General features: G+C 43.4%; 1 protein-coding gene across 11 annotated transcripts in view; it reads right to left on the bottom strand.

The window, feature by feature from the left end:
* The window catches only part of LPP (LIM domain containing preferred translocation partner in lipoma), a 331,679-nt gene that overhangs the window by 233,072 nt on the left and 75,031 nt on the right, over positions 1-23,576 (bottom strand). For 8 of the 11 annotated variants that reach the window (XM_051782312.1, XM_051782313.1, XM_051782306.1 and 5 more), the window contains one exon: positions 5,808-5,876. The exons of 2 other annotated variants lie outside the window; for them this stretch is intronic. The gene's annotated coding sequence lies outside the window, so the exon portion shown is untranslated. Of the gene's footprint in view, positions 1-5,807; positions 5,877-6,870; positions 6,969-23,576 lie in introns of all 11 variants that reach the window. One more of the 11 variants, XM_051782311.1, reaches the window with a different exon arrangement.

Raw genomic sequence — 23,576 nt, 5'->3', positions numbered from 1 at the left:
AGACACTGGAATAAGCTGCCCAGAGAAGCTGTGGATGCCCCATTCCTGGAAGTGTTCAAAACCACATTGGATGGGGCTTGGAGCAACCTGATCTAGTGGAAGGTGTTCCTGCCCAGGGCAGGTGCATTTAAACGAAATAGTCTTTAAAAGTTCCCTTCCAACACAAACTTTTCTATGATTTTATGATTCTAAGATTTACTGTCTTGCATTGCCTATGCTCCTCTTTTCTGGGTTGCTGACACACAGCTTTTCCTTTCTTAGACTCCTCCTATTCCCATAGCTGTGCTGGGCCGACTCCAAATCAGAAATATTGTACTTGTAAGACCTATGCAATGGTAGCTGAGAGTTTTAACAAGCAATAGGAATACATCTGAAGCCTTAGGCAATGTGGCACAAACACGTTCTGGGTGGAGGAACATTACTCTGCTAGACCTGGGACTCCTCTCTGGCCTCCAGTCCTCACATTAGCACCCTGAATCCTCTCCTCCTTCCAGAGGCTATTTTCTAAAGCATGGTTATCTACATAAGCTCTCCCTTGTCTTCACCAGGAAGTGCAGCTGTTTGACTAATCGGCTTTAAGGTTTTTTTGTGAGTTAACTAATACCAATTAATTACTCCCATTTTGCAGATAAGCAAACAAAAGAACAAAAAAAGGGAAACATCCTGGTCTAAATTAATGGAAGGGAGTTTAGGGCACAAACACACTTCTTGACCTTCATCCAGAGTAATCACTAGGGAGAGGACCTTGGCATTCCCAGCCCCCTGCCTCCTCCTCCAGAAACAACACCAACCCTGCCCTGCACAACCAGCCCTTCAGCTCATCAAGGAGGTGTGGGCAGCCTTTATTTTTATTTTTGTTTTTATTTTTAAATTGATTTTTTCTTTATTTTACTTGTGCCTTCATGCTAAAGCTATAGGGATTAGTAGTGCTACTGTACAAGTCAGCTTTTTATTACTGAATAGACAGTTCTAGCCCAGTTGCCCCAAATGCAGAGTTACCCCTGAAGGCATCAGCACTGTTCTGTCAGGGCTCGTTTCTGAGCCTGAGCCCTGCACACAGCAGATCTGGGATGACCACACAAGGGAAAGTGATCCAAACCAGGCTGTACCTAAGACTAGGTGACCATGACCAGCAAGAACACAGGCAGTGGTACATCCCCTTTGTCAGTACACAAAAGCATTCAGTTCTGGATTCTTCTGACCACTAATCAAAGTGTATTCAATCAAACAACCCTACCAGAATTAACAGGGAAAAGAATAAAAAAAGACTTCGTTTAGCAAAAGTACTCTTAGACACATTTGATGTAATAGTCATATGATTAACAAACTGTCATATCAAAGTTTTCTGCAAAGTAGGAACACTCTGACAGTTCATATTTTAAAAACTGACATTTTGATTCATTACTGTAAATAGCACTCTGTATTAAATATTGTGACAAGGCATATAGTGTATTTTTGAGCTCTATAACATTTAGGAAGTACTGGATTTTTTTAACTTTTTCTTTTTTTTAAGCATGTATAATACCAAAAGCAGTTAAAGCAGAACTCCAAGAAAGCTTCTAGAGGAGAGAATCATGATTTCTGAAATAACCTCTTTCTCTGCCATCATCTCAAGCACTGCTGGGAACTTAGGCCCACAAGGATCTTAATGTACCGTTTGCATAATAAAATAGGGAATTGTCTCACAGAACAAAAGAGCTATATGGAAAGTGGCTACATTAAATAATGTAAAATTACTCACTAGCAAATCATCCTGAAGTTGGCATAAGAGGAAGAACACTAAAAGGTGCTGAATTACCACTCAGAATATTTGAGTGCAGGTTCATAACTGAGATAAACAACACTGTGTCAAAATGACTGACCAAATGTGCATCTTGCTTATCCCCTCACTCTTTAGCCACATGTTTTGCTTCCTCCTCTGTCTCACCACTCACTTTTATCTTACAAAGGATAAAAATTACTCTATGAGCAGAAATGAGGGTTAGGGCACAGGAACAGCAGGACCACCTCTTCTAACAATGGTACAAACTCAGACCAGTTGAACCTGCTCATGAAACCACACCTGAGTTCAGTTATTGCCCATCTTCCCCAGCACTCACAGACCTTCACATCCTTCTCAGCAGCTCAGTTTTGTCCACTTAGACTGTAAGCTCTTACAGACAGGAGGTGTCTACCCCTGTGCACATCTGTGCAAGGAGACCTCAGCCAGTCCCCTGGGACCTGCTGAAACCCAGTGTGGGCAGAGAACTGCTACCAACCCCTGCAGCCCAGTACAGCCATGCCCATCACAGGCAGAGGCAGAGCAGGCAGCACTCCCTCGCTGCCAGGGTGAGCGGGAAGGACTGCCCAGTTGGAGCTGTCAAGGACTTCTCCCTGTACAGGGGTCCACAGCAGGGCAGCTCACACTGTAGGGATGCTGTGAGCCACCAGAACCAACCTACCAACCAAGAGCACTTAATCCCCCTATTGCTCATGGATGCCTTTCCATGGGTCACCAGTATCAGGGCAATCAGGACTGGGAAAAGAAGCAATAATGCAAATGTTCTGCATTTCCTCAAAAGTAAACCCCTTGATAGAAAAATTAAAAATAATAGCCCAAGCCAACACATAAAGGTCTCAATAGAGCAGCAGAGGAAAACCAGAGGCTGCCCAGCCTGTTTGCAAGATGCTCAGGCTTCAAGAGGACTACAGTCCAGGGCTTCAGAAAGAAAAATGGTTACCATTATCATTGCTTGCAGCCAGCTGCAAGTGGAGCTCTGGGCTCAGAGAGAATGGATATGCTGCCATAAACATGAGCCTAGCCCGGGACATGGTGAGGCAGTCACGCACACTGACGATGGATCACAGCACTGTTCTAACAGGAGTTTGATCCAGCACAGCCTGCCTTTCCCCAGGAGCAACTACACACCCCTCGCATGCTGGAAATCTTGTGGATGTGTTTGCATGCCAGCAAGTGTGGTAGTAGTAGTGGTCTAGCCAGACATCCAAAACATATTGGCACCACTATAATTTGTCCATTCACCAATATGTTTTCCTAAAAAGGCCCATATGCTTTTCCTGCAGTTCCCATATGCTTTTGCAAAGAGAAACAAAAACATTTTGTTAGTTGTGAGCGATTGATCGCCACATATTTCACAGAAGTCAAGTAGAAAAACAACAACAACCAAAAAAAAAGCAGTCAGCTGCTTCCCCCTCCCTTTCCTCTCTGTTCACGGAGGGAACTGTGAAGAGCAGGAAAAAATTCAGCCCACAGCAAAATACACACACCGTTCATTTTTTGCACTGCAAGATATTCTAGGAATTACAGGAGGAATCTTCATTAAAAACAAGCTATCAAAGATCTGGCAGCCAGTGGCATACCAGACAGTAATTCAGCATTGGGTGTTCAGCTCGGCGCTCGGCACTCGCTTGGGTCTGCGCCGCAGGCAGCGCAGCCCACAGGAATCCAGGCTCCTGGAGAAGCACATTAAACAAGCCTGGGGGTGGGGGCACAGCGTGGTAAAGAGGTTACAGCCCTTCCAATTCATAGGACAGCTCATTTGATGCCAAATCTATCTCTACCCGCAGGTATAAAGCCCCCTCTTGCATGTAGGGCTTCCCAGGGAGATGCCGCCCTGCTAACGTGAATCCTAAAGCAGCCAGAGGGCAAGGGAGCAGGCAGGCTGCTCAGTTCAACTGGGAGCAGGCACGTGGGTGTGCAAGTATGTCTGTGTCAAGGCTGGAGCATGTGGGAACTGTAGCTGTTTAGTTAGACACTCATTAAGAAACAGCAGACCCAGGGCCAAGGTTCAAAGAGGAGCAATGGGAAACATTTCTCTGGAGAAAGATTAGCGTGTGTTCTTCTTTACACAAATAAAATTAAATAGAGAATAATAATATAGACAAATCAATTAACTTCTGAAAAGCCAAGGGCACTGCATGCAAGAGCAGATGAGAGGGGAAAAGCTTTGTTACAGGGCCACTGAAGCAGTGTACACCCTTTCTTCCCTGGAAAAGAAATTCAGCTATTGCTGAAGTTTTGATGGATATTTGCTGAAGTTCTGATGTTAGCCCTGGCTTCATCACGCTCACTGTTACAGGAACACATACCTAGATTTCACTATAACCCTATGCACTAAGAGCTTGGGTTCATCTTTGTGAAGACTACGGAAAATACCCAAAGGCAGAGGTCAAAGGACTACAGGGGTGCTTGACTCAGCAGTTTCAGCCTAAAGGTAGGAGAGGGAGGCTGACAATCTCTGTAGGACACCCAGAACTCCATGCACCCTTCTATCAGAATAAACTTTCTGTGACATAGTCCCATGCTCTACAGTTCCCCAGCAAATTTAACCAGGAATGATCTTTGCAAAGTTAGTGTTCTCTTAAAATGATCTAATCTCACGTCGAGCCTAATGAGAAGCCAGATGCAAGAGGTCAAGAGCCCAATTTTTCACAGAAAGAAAGCTGAAAACCCAGTCAGGAGAAGAGAAATTAATCTCTTGCACAAGACACAGAGTAAAAAACCAATTTGTTGGAGACAGCTTGCTTGGCAAGATACATTTTATGATATGTTTTTGTCTTGAGAGGAGTAGTAAGTACCTGAAGATCTAACTTCACCACTCACAAATGTATTGATGTTATTGCTCAAGCTCTGAACAGAAAGCAAAACTAATACTGCCTTATTTAGTTAACAGTATAAAAGGATTGGCTTCTTCCTAGATTTCATATTTACAGCAACCCACTGGGACAGTTTATTAGACTTAGCCAGGAAAGCTGCCACAGAAAGAGTGAGATTAACAGAAGAGCTGCCATTAATCTTCCATAACCCAGCAACTGGGAAGATCAGGCCTTGAACCAAATTCTACTCTCTTGCTATTAATCTCCTGTCCTCTGCTTATTAATCCCTGGTCTGTCTTTGTCTTTCAACATTTATTAATGACCCCTGTTTGCAGCAAATAGGATGCTGAAATCTCATCTCCAGCTAGCCATAATTTACACAACAACAAAAAAACCCACAAAAATTAAACCCAAGAAGAGGGTAAAGGAAGAAAGGAGGGATGTGCATTGTATAGCAAAAGGGCAGAACGAAAGTGTCTTTACATTCAGTGACACAAGAGGGTGAAGAAGCACTACTCCTAATTTTGGCATAGCACACAGACATCTCACGGTCCTCAAGTCAGGTAACATCATGGCAAATAAAGAAGCTCCACTAGTCAAAATCACGAGGGTAGCGGTTCATTCATTATCTGCTTCTCAGAAGGGCTGCACGCTGCTTTCTTCCCACAGGAGCCATGACTTTGCAGCACCCCTAGTACCCTTTTGTCTCCTGGGATGGCACAACAGAGAGGCTTGAGGACACACCCATTACCCTGACACTGTTCCTGAAATTAATTTGCTCCTCATATGAATTTCTACTCATCCACTGAAGCATGGTTGATTAAAACTAATAATACAGTCAGCTCTCCATCACCAGCTGGGAGTGTCTCCAGCCTGCAGAGAGCCACACTATGGATGGGGAATGAGTTCAGGTCCACAAGCAAGAAAGTTTTGTTCAAAAAGGAGTCAAAGCAATATGGCCCACAAGACCAAGCAATTGTTCCCATACAACACCCCCATTCCCAGAGGGGGCTGAACATTTGCTGCTTCTAGACCTGGACTCAGAAAGAGTAAAATCACCTCAAGCCTTCTGGGTAGGTTGGCCTCCCACCACCCCAGGCTTTGGAGAAATGCCCATCAGCTGCTGAACAACCAAACGTGGTACCGAGGTCTTCCCACTCTCTCTAAACTCAGCAGTTGGCAAAAGCCCCTCGAGTTGATCCATTCCTCACCTGGAAGCAAGGCAGCCCCTTCAGGCACCCCGACAGACGTACGTACGGACAGGCTCTTCCAAGGGACCCCTGCAGGTGCAAACAGAAAGGTCAGAATCAACATTTTGCTCATCGTAAAAGCAGAAAGTAAATCAAGGTGGCTGTAACACTTCGCCAAGAAAACAACCCCAAAAGGGCATGTAAGGCCAGCGGCCCTCCCGTACAGGGCAGACCATAGCTTTTTTTTCCCCTCTCTGAAACAACTCGTGTCAGTCTGTCCTTGTTTTGACCCATATAGGGTTTTTCACACATTGGCAGCACAGATTACATCTGAGCAAGAGCTGAAGTAGCTGAGGTTTACTTGGAAGAGAAGCTACTTGTTTTAAATCACTGTAGAGCTGGTGAAAGGCACTGACGTAAGGGCTGCAGGTAACAAAGTCCCTTTCAAAGCCTGACCAGACTTCCTTCTGCCTCTCATGCTTAAAAGGCCTCTTCTTCCCAAGCCTCCACTGCCGCTCAGGCCAACGGTGAGTCATTCCCACAGCACTGGCTTTGCCATGCAATCATCAAGAAGCACCAAAGCAAAGATGGGATGCACTAAACACATAGACATTGTGGAAAAAGAGTCAGGGTGGGACAGCCCAAACCCTACCCCCATCTCCAGCTCTGGTTTCCTTTTTGGGTGCCTCCAAAGACACCCAATTAAAAAAAAAAACCACAGGTTTTCTAAGTTACCACAAGTTGCTTTCAACCAGCAGTCTTTCACACTTCCAGCTTATTGATATTTGAGCCTATTTGGTGTTTTCTATTTCCTTTCATCTCAGTCTTGGAGAATAAATGAGCAAGTTCAAAAAATACTAGGGATGATTAATGAAAGGTTCACCTCTGCCTGCCCCAGCTCTCCCAGCCCACCATGCTCCTGGTTATACCAGGTTACCTCCAGCTCCTCCTAACTGCATCCTCACCTCTATTTTCCTGAGATTAGCTAAGGATTAAGTCATTAAAGAGAAGAAGGAGAGACATATCTAGCCACTCATAAACATGATTTTTTTAAGGAAACCAGGTTAAACCTCATTAGACCCACCATCAGCTGTCTCTGCTCAGGAGAACCGGGTCTGGCAGGGCAGCAGCTTTGCACTCCTGGTCCGCAGCGATGGAAGAGGAGCAGAACAGCAGCAGTTGCTTCAGACCCACACCAAAGGATAAGAAGCACAGAAAAATTTGCTGAGGACCTGCCCACACAGACACTGGATATTCTTTTCACATTTGCCATGACAAAAAATTTGCGTTAACATTTTTGCGAGCACTGTAAGCCCGTATCAAGTATCTGCAAAGAGGCAGACAGGTGTCCTGACCACAGAGGAGACAGCATATGCAAACAGTTTGGAATTTATTATTATTATTTTTTAAAGGGAGAAACAAATCCCAGAGATTTTTCTGTGCATGATACATTTTCTGCTCCCTGTTTGATGTTGCTTTCAGACTTCAGACTTCAAATAGCTAACGCTAACCTATGCCTCAAGCCTGCTTTAAACTAATGGCCCTTATGTGACCAGAAATGAACGCATGGTGAATCACTTATGCCACACACAGTGGGGGTGATGAGCGGTGGCCCATGTCTCCTGATGGCTGCAAGGACATGAATAAGCAGGGGGAAAGGAGAACCCAGTTCTCTCTGCATCACAGCCAGATAACTCAGCATAGAGCCTTTGCATTTTTTGGAGCTGGAAAACACAAACTCCAGGTCAACAGCCCAACCACAAGCAGTCAGAGAGAACAACCTAACCACTACCATTTTCTGCAAAATATGGAGAGAGAGAGAGAGATAATCTGCATAGGCTGCACTTCCACTTTCACTTGCTTGCCTTTGGGAGATGCTTAAGAGAAGCTGCATTTTAATTAGTAGCCCCAACCAAGGGAATCTGATCTTGACAATAAAGGAAGGAGAACAACCTGAAGTTACAGACTTCAGGGTATGTGGGTCCCAGCCCTTCACTTCTTTACTGACATTACTGCTTCCAAGAATTAAATCAAAACCCCACTTCACAGAGGTTGCAATTGCATCTAAAGCACTGCCTAAGCCTCAGCTGTAATAAACAGACATAGCTCCACTGAAATCCAAGGAGGTATTCTGATTTTGTCTGGTTACAGATCTACAGACCCATAAACATTACAGTTCATGCAACCTCCAGCTAAGTATCTTCTAATGGAAGACCATTATCTTTGTCAGATGGATTGGGATAACTTCTTTAAAACATTCTTGAAGACTCATTAGGATCATTGGGTTTTGGTGGTTATATTTTAAGAATAAACCCCAGCAGCTATTAAACACTGGAAAAATACATAATAACATTCTACAAACAAACCTTGAGTGGAGATATAACTATAGTTTGGGATTTTCTTTGGGAAATTGGTAAAATGGAGGGAGGAAAGAAAACAGAAAAATGAAACCGAGCTCTGCATACACACTGAGAAATCAAACGTTACTTGACAGATAATGAATGAAAAAGAAACACGGGGAATAAGGAAGCGAAATCATGTAATTCTGTCCTCCTTTTGAGCCTTATTAAATTATATTTTGGGTATGATGCACAGACAAGATGTCATACACCCAAGGAAATACAGCTGCATTTCACCGGCTGTCACTTGCTGTAATAGCTGATCTCAGGATCGACTCCTTTCCCTCAGCCTTCCTCATCTCCTTGTAATAAACCACCCAGAGACAAGCCTGTACTGACTGTGCTCTCCAGGAGCAGAGCAGTGCTACTGACTAGTTTTACAGACCTCTGCCCAGGACTGAATGCTGCCAAACATCACTACATCTGTGCCATGGACCTACTGTTGTGTTCTTTAAACCATCTCACCAAATGAACTGGTTCCCTTGGGCAAAAGGCCACTCTATCAGCTGCAACCAAGCTCCTGTTCAGATTGTTGCATTGCCACAGCTTTGCTGATAAAGGAGAATCCTGGTTTGTTTAGGTTTTTTTTCCTTTTTTCTGACCAAATTACAGTGCCAAGCATGAATTATAAGCCAAGCCTGAAGCAGGGAGAGGTGGAAGAGTCTCGCTTAACATTTTGCAGAAAATCCACAAGCATCCCAGGCCCTGCCATGGGATTCAGGTGCTGATTACGAAGAGCCACCAGCACAAAGAAGTCCGTTTGAGCAGCTCCTCGACCTGCGAGCCTTCCGAAGGGGCACCTCTGACCAGCATCACTACCTGGGTCAGGCAGATGGAGGGGTGGTGGGGAACGTTTGAGGTATTTCATTTCATCCATTCACCACTCAAGCCAGGGAAATACTTTGATACACACGTTTGGGTGCCTCTCTCTTCAGACACAGATTTGTAAGCCAGCACAAGTAAGGCAAGGCAGAGGCACTGCCAGGTCCTGTGCTAAGGATGTAGCAAGGGCACTGTGGTGCCAGCCTGTATCTCACAGGCACTGTGCTGTAGGATGGCAGCATATAAGAGCCACATGTCCAAGCTGCATGTCACCACACTTACAGGTATGGCTGTCACACTCACACAGGTGCCTGCACCGACCACAGCTCTCTACTGGCTCAGCAAGGGAAAGGGCAGAAAGGAACACAGCCACTCAACACCCACCCACCCATCCTCACTGTGTGCACAGGGTTGGTGGGAGACAGGGATATTTAGAGCCCCCCAGAGTGCAGTCCATCGTAATTCCCTCCTGCTCCTCCAGCCTTGAATGTAGCCTTAAAAATCCATAGCTCCAGATAGCTAGCCCACATGCTGCTGCTCCAGTTCAGTGGGGAGAGCATGAGCTCAATTTTGCAATCAAATAGGAAGGGACAAAAAAAAATTTAGTAGTAGTTTTTGGTAAAATCAAAAATACACGCCCCATTCAAATCAAAAATAAAACAGAAGTGATCAAGAGAAACAGTCTCCTATTGTTTCAGTGGCTGCGAGATGCTCCCAGTTGCAACCAAAGCTGAGGTAGCTCAGGTGCAGGAGGAAAGCCATCACAGTTTGCCAGCATCACACTCCATGGTACTGTCCTCCTGTCCCAAAGTGCTACTGAACTGTGAGAGTAGCTCCTCTGAGGGAGGATGCTCAGACATGCTGCTCACGGCTCCCCAGCATCGTTTGCTGCACTGGCTCTCCAGGGACAGCAGATCTGGGACAACAATCACACACGTTCCTTTTGCACTGCAAATCAAGTCAAACCACAAGCACGAGGAGCATCCAGGGACACAGCACATCCAGTACCCACGTAAGAAGGGGCTGCCAGCCCCACACCCAAGCCCCTACCACACGCAGTGGGCAGATTTGCTCCCTGCCTGATGATGACTTTCTTTTCACCAGCCGATGTAGGAGCTTCCCAGAGAGACACAAGAGAAAGTCAGGCACAGCTCAAATAAGCACCTGGACCTACAAACAACAGATTAAATTCTCAAGCTACAAAACTATGTTTTAGCAAAAGTGCAATTGAACTCCATGTACTTGTTACATTTCTAAATATACTCTGGTTGTCAAGACAACAAAGAGACTGATGGATCTCTAAAGTGTACTCTATCTATTTAATTGTCAGCATTTCAAACTGACTCAAGGAGGGAAAAAAAATGCTGCGTGATAAGTCTAATTGTCATGGTTACCACCGGCTAACCCCACAATAAAAATATATATATTCTGGCTAAATGTGCCAAGCCATGTGAGGAGCAGATGGGAGACATTCTCATTACTGCAACAGCCTCCACTGGAAAACTAAACTTGAGGAAAGATGCGAGAGACTTTATAGAGATCTCAGACACAACAGACACCGTGGGCTGCATCTTCCCAGTCGTTTGGCAGCAGTTGCTCAGGCTTTTCCGCTGTACTTATTCACCCCATGGGTGTTGGGACAACCCATGGGGCTGGAGCCGCATAGCTTGAAAATATTGTGTTTTGGGGATCTCATCCCTCACTGCAGAAAGCCTGAGATGTGAGATGTTACTCCTCAAAAGCCTCTGACAACATCTGATGTGCAACTGCCTGAGTTTTGCACTCTCACCCTCACCTGCTTGCTCTCCTCCCTGCAGGGGGCTGTATCCAAGCCCACCTGCATGGCTCATACCATTAACAGCTAAAGCAAGGGTACATCCAGGCTTGGGGATGAGAAACAAGTGGAAACAAACAGCCAGCCAATACTGCAAATACACCAGCCTGAAGCTGAGCTGGAAAACATCATGGACCCCCAGCAAGCCTCTGCAACCCATCTGACAAGCATGGGTCAGCAGTATGAAGAGTCCCGCTATTCACAAGGTCCCTTCTGAAAGAGATGTTTTCCAAAAACTGCCTCAAACATTGGCTTTTTACATGAAGACCTTCACAACAACATCTGGGTTATCTATCTTCAAATAAAATGATTATGGTTTTTCTTCAGTGACCAAAATTCATCCATCTATACTCAGTTACCACTTTCATTAAACCAAAGTTTAAGTTGCAGGACAAAGGCACGGGTGTCATCCAGGTATGAGAAGCAATGGAAAACAACTTAAGTTTGCTTGGTGAGCACTGACTTAAAAGCTGGACTCAATGATCCTCGTGGGGGTCCCTTCCAGCTCAGAATATTCTGTGATTTCAATGAATGGGCAGGTTTCCAATAAGTCTGAAGCTTTCCCAACATTTTTGACAGAAAACACCTCAAAGCCGAATCACACTTAAAAATCTCCCCCAAACTGTTGCACTCCATCATACAGATGAAAGCTCTGCAACTCTCCTGTCAGACACTTTCATGGAAACCATAAGGCATTGCCTAAAACCATATCCAGGATAGTCATGAAATAAAATCTGTTTGGAAAACACTGCTTAAGAGAAACACCACTTCCCAGGCGCCTCAAGCAACACATTTGAGTTTGTGATATTTTCCTTGGAGCTTGCCCCTGCTCATCACTAAGATGAACAATTTCTGAATTCCAAATATGAGATTCTCCGTGGTGTAAAATGAACTTTCATGCCTACCAATACAGTCACTGTGTGGTTCACCTTGCCTGCTGCTTCACAGAGTGGTCTGCGCACGGAGATGGGCAGCGAACGTCAAAAGAGAAGTAGCACAGGAGGGTTATTTCTGGGGTTTGTGTGAGAATTACTTCAAATACTACTTAAGTTAGGAAGTAAAAAGGAGTCTTTGGCATGAAGAAGACTATGGTCTAACAAAAGTCAAAGGTACTTAAAGGCTACTGGTTTTTCACAAGTATTTGGGTACACCCAAACCGACGCAGCATCAGCATTTTGTCCCTAGATGCCCAAATAATTTTGAAACTAAGCATTACCCATAAGGAACTTCAAAGAGATAAGAGTCCTCCTGAAAGCTGTATCCAGAGCTTAACTGAGTTGAAATCCCAAACAACCAAAAGCTTAAAATCATGCTCCTATTTCAACACCATATGGGTACAGGAACCTAACTTAGGTTTTCCTGTTACTGAAAGTGCTCGCCTAGGGCACCAGGCTTTTACAGTTATGGCTTTGGGACAACTATTACATTCTGTTCTAATAAAGTACGTGCTCTCTGGAGCAAACTCCCAAGAATGACTCCTTTGCTTTGGCACAAATGGACTCATTTGGTTTAGATAAAAGGATGTTCCCTTGCATCGTTTTCATTTGATTTTTTTTTGTAAGAGAGAAACAGTTAATTTTGCTAAATGAGTGCTCTGTTGCCATGACTTCACTGCAGACAAACACAAAGCCATCAAGCTCCTTTTCCTTGGGCACTGTTTTTTTTTAAACAGGTATTTGATCATCTTGATTCTCTTGCTTCTTTTCTCAACATCTGGATTCCCAGTAATATCCTGCAGTCAGATACGTAATGGCTATATCTATTCAGTAAATTATGGAGATATTCCTGCACATATTCATCCCCCCACAATCCAACTCTGTCAGCTGTGCCAATGCACCCTCTTATGACTCCATATGCAGGGCAGTGCAGCCTGCAACAGTAGGTAGCAAATCTCTCCAAATGAAACCCTAAATTTATGGGATTAGTCCCCGAAAGTCATAATTCCCATGCTCCCACCAAAGACCAACAGACAGCTCCATCCTAGTCACCATCAAGCCAGACTGTTGCCCAGGATTTTGCCCCAGTCTAAAACCAGAAGCCTGAAGTCCTTTCCACTGCCTCAGTTTCTCTGGTGGATGAAAGGGGCTGCATGTACGTGCCACCTGCCTCCATGGGGTGTTACAATATTGACTGAGTTAATATCCATGGAGTACACTGAGGATTAAGAGTATTATAGACTTTACTGAGGGAGAGGGTTTTTTCTTTTTTCTTTTTTAATGTTTGCATTGAATAGACAGACTAAGTAGAAACAGCATTTGTAGCCTGCAGCCATTATCCTAGTAAATGGCTTATTACAGCATGCAGCCTACCAGCTCACCTCCAACCAGTCTTGCTTAAATGCATGTAGGTGGAAGTGTTGTTCATTCTAGAGAACTTTCTTTTTCACTGTCTCTGTCTGATGGAGACTCTGGATAGCTGGGCTCACAAGACAGGGCTTAGGATATAAATACTTCAGTATGAGTTTGTTGTTCAGTACCTATTTAGGGCAATCACAGAACAATTAATTACTTCCCATCTAAGACTAATTCCTGTCTCTTCCAAAAAGACTGAAGGGGGGTGAGTTTTGTCTCAAGACTTTCAATTTTCTGATGAGTCACAGCAGACACACTACAATAAGCTCAATACTTCAATCAGCCTGTTTCTTATCCAGATATATTCAATACACTACTAAGATGTGGAGTGTGCTATTTTAAGGGCTGTTTTCAGGCATTGTATGCATAATGCTTTCTCATCTGAACACGTGCTTTCTCCGAGATGAGACAGATGTACCTCCTACACCACCATGCCTTCTCCCCCCCCCCAAATCATATAGGTAAATAAACACTGCAAAAGCAGAAAGTGAAGAACTGCACACTTGGTGCACTGAATTTTACAACACAGCCCTTCAGTACATACCCTTCTCTCCTACTTCACTAGTTCATTCCCTGCCCTTTGGCAAAAAAATAACTTATGTGACAGCAGCATCTGACAAGAAGAAAACATTCTCAGACTGCACGGGTTGCAACAAGTCCTCAGCGTCTTGCTTTCTTCGTTCTAGGGCCAAGAATCATACATTTATTGTTCTGCCCCAAGGAGCAACTCTGCATCCCTGTACGAATCCTCAGTTGCCCCCAGTTCCCACGCCACCCACTCACAAGCTCCCAGGCTCCATCAAGCAAGCAGGAGACTCTTCACGCAACCTCCAAGCAGCAACGCAGATTATGGGGACCAGCAGGTGCCCCTTTGGTCCTCATTATTTACTTAACTGAACAGACTTAAATATAATTTATTGTGTCAATTGGGCAATTGATCCCAGCTGGGTCATTTGAGTCTACAGCAGGTTCACTCAGCATCAGCCTGACCACAGCGAGCTGAGGAAACTGCCTCATCCAAGCAGATTATCAAGAGCAGAGCAATGGTAGCAATGGTCACATCTCCATGGACCATGCACATGCCTAGGTTTTCAGAAGCAATGCAATTAAAAGCCCCCAGACACAAATAGCTGCCTAAAAAACATGTGGCTATGGTGACAATTAGGTTAACTACCATGTTTGGGTGAGAGAGACTACGTACAGATGACAGACAGCTAGGCTCTTGTTTTTAGAGCTGCTAGTGTGTCATCAAGGACATCTGCTGCTCTAAGAGCAGCCACTGCACAGACATCACCTCAAGACTACCCTTGTGCTAATTGCTAACAGCAGTTTTCCTCATGGCACAACTGGACTATGCAAGCAGTTTCTATGCAAACAGCAGCAGTGCCAGTTTCTGCCAAGCCCATGCTAATTGCAAGTGATTCCAGCTCAAATGCTCTTAAGTCAGAAAGTATTTAGGTGACGTGTAACCAAGGTCTCACATTTGTCTCACCAGCTCTCCTGTGGTGAACAAACCTACAATCGGTTATGAAGATCTGTCACCGTCTCTTTTCTTTCTTCCTCCTTGGATAAACTTTCACGTAAATTCTAATTTTAAGCCAACAAAAATGCAGAAGGTTTTCGATCCTCACAATGCCCTCAGCTGGTCAGTGTAATTGAACTGTCAAAGCAATACAGAGGACATGGCCACCGATATTCCATTAAAGGCAACAGATCCTCCAAGGATCAATGTCTCATCTATCACATTTATCTCAAAACTTGAGGGGACCTTAGGAACATTCACCTAGTTTCACAAACTCTGTGGAAACAGAAAGGGCAAGTGGGGGAGGGTCATTTCACATACCTAAGCCCAACCTAGAAGGACCAAGGAAAAGAACAGACTGAGCTGGGTTTTAAGTTTAAAATATGGTAAATCTCCTCTTGAGTAGGCTCAGTGAGGTCACTAAGGTGAGAATATTCACCAAAATTTTATTGGCTTCCATTAAATACATTATTATCCCAGTCTAAATGTTTATGGGACAGCCACCAGGCTCCACAAGATCTACAAAGACATTCACTTAGACATGCAGGTGACAGAGCAACACAACTCTTATGATATCCTTGTGGGTCCTGTCACGGTCCCAACAGAGACCATGAGTTGGTGGCCTTTGCTGTGCTGCAAAAGGTGCCTGTGGAGTCAGTGCCCCAAAACTAGTGCAAGCAACTTTCTTAAAGTTAGTGGTATGAATAAAGAGAAAATACAGGACCAGGCAAAAAAAAAAAAAAAGAAAAAAAGAAAACCCTCAACTTAAAGTGGATCATAAAATGTCTTCTTCCTTTTGGAGAACAGTGCTGGTAGCATATGGGTCTGCAGCCTAAACAGACAGCTGACGAAATTCAGGCTCATCTCATATTCTTAAAACATGCAAGACCAGGATTCTCCCATGCCAAGCAGTTAAGTCCACGTGCCTTCCTAAAAAGCCATTTGGAAAGTTTCTAAATGCAATGGGAGAAAAATAATCCTGCTTGGTCCACGTCTGTGTCTCCCTCTCCTCCCATTAGCACATGGGGAGAAGGTTGGCTTAGAGCAATACAACATTTCAATTTGAATATGAATCACTCCTCTGGTGAGAAAACAAAACAGAAGCCCATTTCACATCAGCCTTATCTGAAGATATAATGAAACTCGACATATCTAACAGGAGCAATGGAAGTACAACATGGAGAAAATACTGGCTCAGACAAACAACAACACTTTCCACTTGAGACGATCCCAAAGTGCTTTACAAACTGATAGAGGCAGGAATAATTTCATCTGCCACTGAAACGTGGTTACGTCTGGGCGGGTACTCAGCTCAGCACCACACTAGTTCATGATGGAGGGAAGAACTGTGTGAGAGTTCAGGACAACATGATCCTTCAGTGGGAACTGGACCACTCTCCTGGAAAGTGGAAGTTAAGTTTGATTCATATGATTCAAAATGCCACTATGTGGGTTGAGCACCAGAACACCACAAGCAGGTGATATTGTACTTAAAAAAGTGACCAGTTGTAAAAAAGACGGAAATCCAACTCACGTACACTGCTACTCTCCAGCTTCTGGTTCAAAAGGTTACAGAAAACAGCGGCAAGGTAGAGGATTAAAATTTCCGAACCTGCCTGGGGATTACAAATTAATTTCTTATCCTCAACAGGGTTGAAGGATCATGATTTCCTGCCCCTGGTTCAGGTGCTATCTCCAGATAGAGTTCAGGGTAAATCATTTCTCCTCTCCCCAGCTCCCATCCAGCAGGCACGGCAATATTCAGCCACTATCGGGAACAATCTGGAAGAAAGCACAGCTCTACCATTTAACACTGCTATTGAATGTCAGTCTTGTGCATCACCAGCTTTACCAAAACATTGACAGAAACACCGTTTTTGCCCTCACTCTTTTTCTACCTTTACTCTTCACATCCACCTGCTGTGACTGTGGTCCATTTCACTGGCGATAGTCACGACCTGTTGTTACAGAGTTGGTCAACTGAGACTTGTTCCAAAAATCAGGCTTTTCTTGTGCTACTGAAACATCAACATACAAGTACATAAATCCTTCAGGGTAGAGGCCCTGAGCAAGTGATCTGCACTTTTCCAGAGCTAAATGTTTACTTCTCTTCCTGGCAGCATCTGGGTGCTTGCAGACTATTTATCTGCATCTTGGAAACAGCTCTTTAGTCCTACAAACACATCAACAATTCACCTTGACTCAAAAGAATGGTTTTCCAAGCTCTGAGGAAACAATGAGCAAAATCATCATCTTTCTTATTTTTTTGCCAAATGTCTGCTAAAGTTTTTCTGAAAGGAGTTTACTTAATCTTTTCCCACGTTACATTATATATACAACTGCTATTCCAGAAACAAAACAAAACAAAACTTGGTGCACAAATGCAAACAAATCTGGGTTTGGCCTGATCTGCCTAAACCAAAAGCCAACTTCCTCTCCTACTGGCTCAAGAACAGAGACCCAAAGCCAGCAAGTTCCTAACATTTCTGAGAGGCTGACTTTTGGATAGGTTTGTGCAAGCTTATCTTCAGTGCCTTGGGACTGCATGACAATTCAAGGGAAAATGCCCTTAGAATGAACATGGGTTTGAACACCAATTTGGACAACTACTACAAAGCCATTTTATTCTGTAGAAATGACATCACTCCAATCACACAGTCACATTCTTGGAGACTCATCCTCATCTTGGTTTAAAGAGACCTAATTAATTTGGTTTTCCTGGGGGAAGGGAAAAAAAAAAAATCAACAAGCCAATAAACAAGAAAGGAAAATTACAATGAGCTGAACATGACATACAGGTAAAGTGAATTGCCAGGGAATTCATCTAAAAATTCATCACTGATTCATCAAACAAATCACTGAGATGTCTTAAGAACAAGCTATCAAGAGAAGTCACTCTTCCTCTCCACCTTTTATTCCAGTTACTGCTGGAAGTGACCTTTTCTGCAAATCTCTAGACCATTTTGAAGTGTTAGTGACTTTAGGAAGTGAAAATTAGTTCTCAAAATGAACTAAACTGCTTCAAAAGCCTTTTATTAAAAGGTTGCATCTGGCTTCTTTCTCACAGTTGGGTATTTAGGATAACCCACTACGAAAAAATAGCCACTATGCAGTTCTAGTTAAGAGTTCAAGGCCATCTGGTCTAGTGGAAGGTGTCCCTGCCTACAGCAGAGCAGATTTGGAACAAGATGATCTTTTAAGGTGCCTTCCAAACCAACCCATCTATGATTCTATGAGAGACCCAAATTTGGTGATAGAAGTGCTCTTTAAGTTATAGAAACCAAGCAAGAGAGAAGTTGCTGAAACCAAGGGAAAGAGGTGTCTAATGCCACTGGAGCAAGCCACTGCCAAAACCCAAGGAGAACCAAGGATCCCTTTCCCTCAGGTCTGCCCACAGCCTTGGGAAGGGCTCCGGCAGGGAGCTGCACTGCCTGCAGCCAGTAGATTCCAGAATCTGCTCAGTCTGGCAGAGCCTGGCAGAAGAGTAGGAGGTGAGACTGCTGGCAGGAGCAGGCAGAGCAGCAGAGCTGGTGGAGATCATAAATGGAAGAGTGTTGTAAAACACGGAGGTGAGCACAGACTGATACTCACCTTCACAGTTCCCCCCCCAGAAAAGCACACACCTCGTCAGACTCTCAGCTTTGAAACGCGTCCAGACTTCGCTGGATCGATCCAGGAACCTCATTCGTATGCATGTTTGCTCTCACACGCAAACACGGCAAGGTTTTAACCACACACATTTTGCACAAGTCCCACGGGCCCAAACTTTCAGGTTACTCAGGAAACTTGGACTTAAATGGGATTGTAAACCAAAGGAAAGAGATTATAGATAAAGGCAAAGACCACAAAGAACTGCAGAGCAATTTGAGTTAGAAGGGAGCTTTAGAGGAGTCCAACACTGAGGTACTCCAAAACACCCAATCTTCAGAAGACCTTTTTCTTAAAACAGGACTTACTTAAAAGATTACACCAACTGATCTTCCAAAACTGATTTAGTCATATGAAAAGATGGTCTGGGCTCTCTTCATTTAATATCACTCCTAAGTGGAAAGTTCTCATCGAAGCTATAATATGTTTGGTTCCAGAAGAACAATTAGGTGACATTAGATAAGTAGCTGTAACTCTCAGAAATAAATGGCCTTGCTGTTTATCAGTATGTGCTGTGCCTTTAAAAGTTTCCAAAAGCAATAGTCTGTTTCTGTGCATACTGGAATATTCAAGAGCATTTCATATCTATTCTCATATCAAGAAAAGAGCAATTAGATCAATAATGAAACAGGAGTGCTCCTTTTACTTTCTGTGGTTTGCAAAGAGGTTCATGTTTCTGTGTGAGCACAGCTCTTGTTTTAGTGATGTGAAAGTGTGTGGTTTGTGTGATACCCAGTTTCTTCTAATATTCAAGTTTCTGTTGTTACCTACCTACAATTTACAGTAAAGCATCCTTTATTCTCACACCTCTCAATCTCAAAATTAGATCAATTCTCCCAACGAGATTTTATTACCCATGTAGACCTTTTACAAATACTGGAAAGCTTGGCAACAACACACTCCTCACTAATACAGCATGAAATCACAGAAGACAGCATTAGTGTTACCAAGTCTACCTATGCACGTATCTGTGTATACAGACACATGAAGCAGTAAATACAAGTTTTTCTTTGGGGAAAAAGACTATTTTTTTGTTTCAAAAAGCAACTAGAAATTCATGCCAACAGGCCCAAGGCATCACATGCATTAGGTAAAGATTACTGAGCAATATTTGAACCACTTTGTGTACATCACTGTTGTGCTATTTATTGTGATTAGATTATTACTATTTTCAAAACTATTCAAAATGTTTAGAACTTTCCCCCTCTGCCTCTGCAGAGCATGAATCTAATTCTAGCAAAAATTTCTTAAGAACCCTCCAAATGGGAAGGACACTGCAATTACTGGGGATGGGTAATCTGCTGGCTCCTGCATCAAACCAAACCATGCCATTTATAGCATTTTGACCCTCTCCACAATAGACAAGAGCACTGATATTTTAGCTCGAAATGTTCATTTTCCAGATAGCTGTTTCTGGCCATGTACTCTCCTCCAGAATCCTTGGCTGTGCTGTCCCTGTGGTTCTCAGAGAAATGTATCTTTATCAAATATACTGAAGGTCCCAAAGAGAAAGTTCACTTGCTGCTACAACACAAATATCAATTCAACAGTAAAAATCTAAAACCAACTGGAATACTAAATAGTTCTGAAGAAGCAAGGTTTTCAACCCTGTTGTGAGTCATCTAGTCAGTTCTGTAGTCTGAGCCTACTAAGTGCATACACTAAGAACTCTGCACTTCTCAGTGATACCCCATTCTGCATCTCTCTGGATCAGCCCCATCGTTTGCACACAAATATTCTTAATGGTCATGAAATTGTCATGCCCTACCTGGCATTAATTTAATGATGATGGCATAACACTGCATTACCAAGTCACCCAGCTGCTTTGACTAAGATTAATTCAGGCAAGCCAGGACACAAATGTTCAAACTCCTTGATGTATCTTGCACCCACCCAGAGAGGACTTGGCTTTCAGCCAGTCTGCATAAATCCTGGTGGGATTAGTCAATGTTCAAGAGGCTCCTTTATGGGATAAGTAAGGAGGTCAAGCACTGAGATCTAAAAAAAGGACATGATGGGTGTATATAATCCCCCACAAGACACATCCCTCCATCCTTTACAGCCAGCAACAGGGATGACTAAGGGCACACAGCAAAACCCATTATAACCAAGGCAATGGAAATGAAACTGGCAAATGTACCATTTATCATGTCATCTTAACATGAAATGAATGTATCTGATTTTATCACCAAAGATGCCAAAAAGCACATGTTTGGAAGAGATGAAGAGAGAGAACCACGAGACTACTGCTTACCTGGTTCTAGCTTGAGCAGAACTGCTGAAATTTTCTAGTTTTGTTCCTCTGGATTCCCTGCAGAAGAGCCAAGAGCTCAAGAGCCCTGATGCTCTTGGGAAATGTCAGTAGCTAAATCTGGACTAACAGAAGACTCTTTAAAAGATCCTTCTCAACCATTTGGGCAATGCTCAATAAAAGTAACATAGAACACACTCTACTATAAAGGTGCCCCAGTTAGGCATTGCCACCATGGGCAGCTCCAGGTCAGAAAGTACTGTTTGACCAAATGTTTAAATTTGGGGGGGGGTGTTAAACCACAAGTGTGCCAAATTTCAAAGGCATTTGTTTTTCCCACTGCTATCTTTGTGTAGGAAACCTGACTGACTCCTGCATCCAAGCCCCTCCAGTCTCAGGTATTTCTCCAACTTGGATAACATTGTGGGATCTTTCTTCTGAATATAGGCAAACTCAGACTCAGTAGAGCAAACAGACCATGGCAACAGTTTTTCTTATTTTAACATGAACTCTTTACACACCTTAGGAGAGCCATCAGCTGCCCCAAAATACCAGAAAGGAGATCAAGTCGCTGCTGCAGCGCTGAGCAACCTTGACACAAACAATAATTCTTGCCTCTCTAAGTAAGAATTTGGAAAAGCAGCTTTTGTTGGACAGGTATGTCTGGCTGAGATTTGTGATCAGATGCAATGCAGTGTGCAACCTGGAGAAATATTACCATCAGTTAACAGCAGCACAGATTTCTTTCCTCTCTGTCCCTCATTAGCCTCGAAAGCTGGCCTTGCCAGCAGCAGTAATGCAAGCTGAGACAACAAAGCACATTAATGATGGGCCTCATCATGTTCCATATTAATTACTGTAGCCAGTAGTAAACTGCTGGTTATAAATTATATTTTGATAAACTGCCCTTTCTTTGACAAGCCAGCTCCAATGTTTAATGTTGCACTTAATCCTCAGATAATACCCCAGGAGTCCTCACTGTGCCCAGCAACAAATCAAAGCAACCTTCAAAAGGCTGGCACAGGTCCCCTTTTCCTACGCACCTCGACCTGAAACTATCCCATTGCATCAACTTTGTTATAGGTCAGCTCTAAAGGCTGAGTTACCAAAACCAGCAGCACACTCAGTTACCAGGTGTCCTACATAGCTGCCCCAGCGCTTCCCTGCACTGGCAAAAGCCATGTACATGTTATACATCTATAATAGTTTTCCAGAAATGCTGCACTATTATATTGTTCTACAGGGTAAAACAGCAGGGTAGTAATCCCTAGAATATCTCAACGTTCAGAAGAGAGGAGATTTACTTCTACCTGGGACCGAAATAGTCAACTAAAATCTTTATCCGAAACCATCATATTCTTATTTTTGTTTCTTTTTAATTCAGTGACATTTAGCTAGCAGAACAGCTGTTAGCAAAGGTCTAAGAGAGGTGGAATACCATTTTCTATATAAAGAAAAATGTTTTGGAGGAAACTGCAATTTGACAAAAATACCTTTTTAGCAAAGTACATTTTAAAAAGTGGAAAAATATGTTCTGCTTTTCCTAAGGTAGCAAAAGATCCACCACAGCTCATGAAAAGGAGCCTAAGTCTTAGGAATAAAGGCATAAAATTATATTGCAATGTACATCCAGGAAAATAAGGAGGAGGGATGTGCCCTTTAAAAAGCAGCATGGGCCCATTGCCTACCACCACCACCAAAACACATGAAAAAACTAGCTATGGTCCTCCCAAAGAGCTGGTCCAGCTCTCATCATTGACAACCAGGAGTTTGCAGATGGCTTCAGAGAGCCTGGCACAGTCAACACTCTCCTTCATTTTACTCTGAAGGCACAACTCACCACACCCAGCAAGAACAAGATGCTGCACCTGTTACTTACAGCACTAAAAACCCAACAGCTTGGGATCAACAGCAGCAACTGAGAATCCCATCCTCTCCTCCACAGAAGGATGTGAAGCCCTGTGGCCTCACTCCAAGCTGCAAATTAAAAATGCTTACAGCAGTCAAGGGTTCGGTCTTGTTCTTCCACCACTGGTGGCAGATGGTATGGTGCTATTATTAAATCTTGATTTCCAGCTTATAATAATAGTTATATGAAACCTTCTGCACTAGGAAAAAAATTCACTACTTTTATTTTGGGAAGAAGCAGAAGTCTTGCAGTTAAATAACTTTTCTCTTTTAAAAATTTCTTTCAAAAATTCGTAACATAGTTCTCCTAATTGGAAACACACGGAAAATAGGATATGGCCATATTAGTTAAAGGTCAATGCACATTTACCCACCTCTTTCGAAACTGACAGTATTGTCATGACAGCCATAAAAGCTGCTTTGAATTTTAGTTCCCTAGAAAGTAAATATAACGAATCCCAAAGCTGTAACCACAAGTGCCACAGCTCTTAACACTGATGTCATATCTAGCTGAATTTGTGCTGCAGAAGTCAGGATGGTAAAGCTTCAAAATCAGCTCATCTATGGTGTACTGGAAGGGCACAGTAATTATCCACCAGCCCATTGCCCCAGGCACGTACCACAATGCCTTCATTTGATGCAGCATTAACAGCAGAACATGTTTTATTCCCAAGCATTTAGCACGGGGCACTGCAGGGCTGCTGGGATCATTTAGGGGGCTGCTGCAACCAACTATCTCACACTACTGTATGTTTTATTTCAGTTTGCAACTGCTCCTTCCAATTCCAACTACCAAACTAATGTTCTCCTTTTTGTTAAGGAACCAGTTTACATTCATTTGTATCAATTTGTTTCTGTATCAATTAGCCAGGGCAAAGGGGGTTGCCTTTTAGACCCTCTTCTGGTACATTAGACATAAGGGGACTGTGTAATTAATAGATGTCAGGCACAGTCCCCCTTGATGCATTGATTTCCTCCTAGTTAGAAAACACTTGGGAAGAGCACAATCACCCCTGGCTGTCAGGGGTCCTCATAAAATCCATAGGCTTGAATCC

This window comes from Manacus candei, unplaced genomic scaffold, assembly GCF_025592945.1.
Source record: "Manacus candei isolate 608988 ecotype Guabito, Panama unplaced genomic scaffold, ASM2559294v1 h1tg000015l, whole genome shotgun sequence".
Lineage (NCBI taxonomy): Eukaryota > Metazoa > Chordata > Aves > Passeriformes > Pipridae > Manacus > Manacus candei.
The sequence above is the reverse complement of the archived record's forward strand: the minus strand, read 5'-3'. Positions and strand labels throughout refer to the sequence as shown.